Source organism: Macaca fascicularis, chromosome 18, assembly GCF_037993035.2.
Source record: "Macaca fascicularis isolate 582-1 chromosome 18, T2T-MFA8v1.1".
NCBI lineage: Eukaryota > Metazoa > Chordata > Mammalia > Primates > Cercopithecidae > Macaca > Macaca fascicularis.
The window spans coordinates 11,906,537-11,907,697 of record NC_088392.1 but is presented as its reverse complement, the minus strand read 5'-3'; the positions used below and the strand labels follow the sequence as shown (position 1 = coordinate 11,907,697).

Here is a 1,161-nt window from a genome sequence, read left to right as displayed (position 1 = left end):
AATTTGACAGCTTCATACAGCTGTTTTCCCAAAGGAGTAGTTTTCAATTCTTTCATCAGCATTTTGGATAGCAACCTCCTCTGTTAGCAACTCTGGCAGCAATGATAGAACATTACCCAAATGCTTTGTAGGTAAAAATGTTCTGGAGATATTTCTGGAAGCATAGCCTAAGCCGAGTGCTTTGGCCCTTCCTATTTTTCAAGCTATTTAATATGTAGTAAGACATCCCTTTTTCAACCTAGCTAAAGCAGATTCTGTTTTCTGCAATGGAACTCTAACGTGTAAATTATTTATGAAGTAAAAGTATAGCAGCATGCATAGGATGATAAACTCCAAATAACTCAGAATAGTGGTTTTGACTGGCAATGTGTGGCAGAGAAAGGCATAGAAGGAGGGAAATGGAATAAGAATGGGGAATGCGACTGGGAAGGGAGCCGAAGCCCGGTCACCTTTCAAGGACCCAGAAGCAGGGTTTTGGCCTAGGTAACGGGGCAGAGATGTGGTTCGAGATTCTCCCCGGACTCGCCGCCATGGGCGTGTGCTTGTTTATTCCAGGAGCGGCTACTGCGTACATCCAGAGGTTCACTAATGGGGGCAAGGAAAAAAGGGTTGCTCATTTTGGGTATCACTGGAATCTGATGGAAAGAGATAAGCGCATCTCTGGAGTTGATCATTACTATGTGTCAAAGGGTTTGGAGAACATTGATTAAGGAAGCCTTTTCCTGACTGATGAAGAAACAACTCAGTTATGGCCATCTACCCCTGCTAGAAGGTTATACAGTGTATTATATAACATACAATGTGTTATGTAGTGCTTAATAAAAAGAAAATAAAAAAATAAGAATGGGGAATGCAGATAATTTCATGGCATTATTTTTCAATTTTTATTTCTTAAATGATTAGTGAGTGCCTGCATATTTACTATGTCAATTCTTACACTTTTTGTGTATGAGAAATGTTTTCTTTAAAATAATCTCACCAGATATTCTTTGGAATTTTGTGGATGTGTTTTCTCAGCTGATCATCATTCTTCTGATGATCTCTTATGAAAACTTAGATATCTCCAGTCTCGAGGATAAAGATATGAGTGATACAAACCAGTTAACAAGCTTATTGCAGATGGTCTCAACCACTTCCACTCCACATGCACACCTCACATAC

The 1,161-nt window shown here is 39.4% G+C and overlaps 1 pseudogene; it reads left to right on the top strand.

Moving 5' to 3' along the window:
• Positions 1-493: 493 nt before the first annotated feature.
• LOC102122243 (NADH dehydrogenase [ubiquinone] 1 alpha subcomplex subunit 1 pseudogene) lies at positions 494-845 on the top strand (annotated as a pseudogene).
• Positions 846-1,161: the final 316 nt, after the last annotated feature.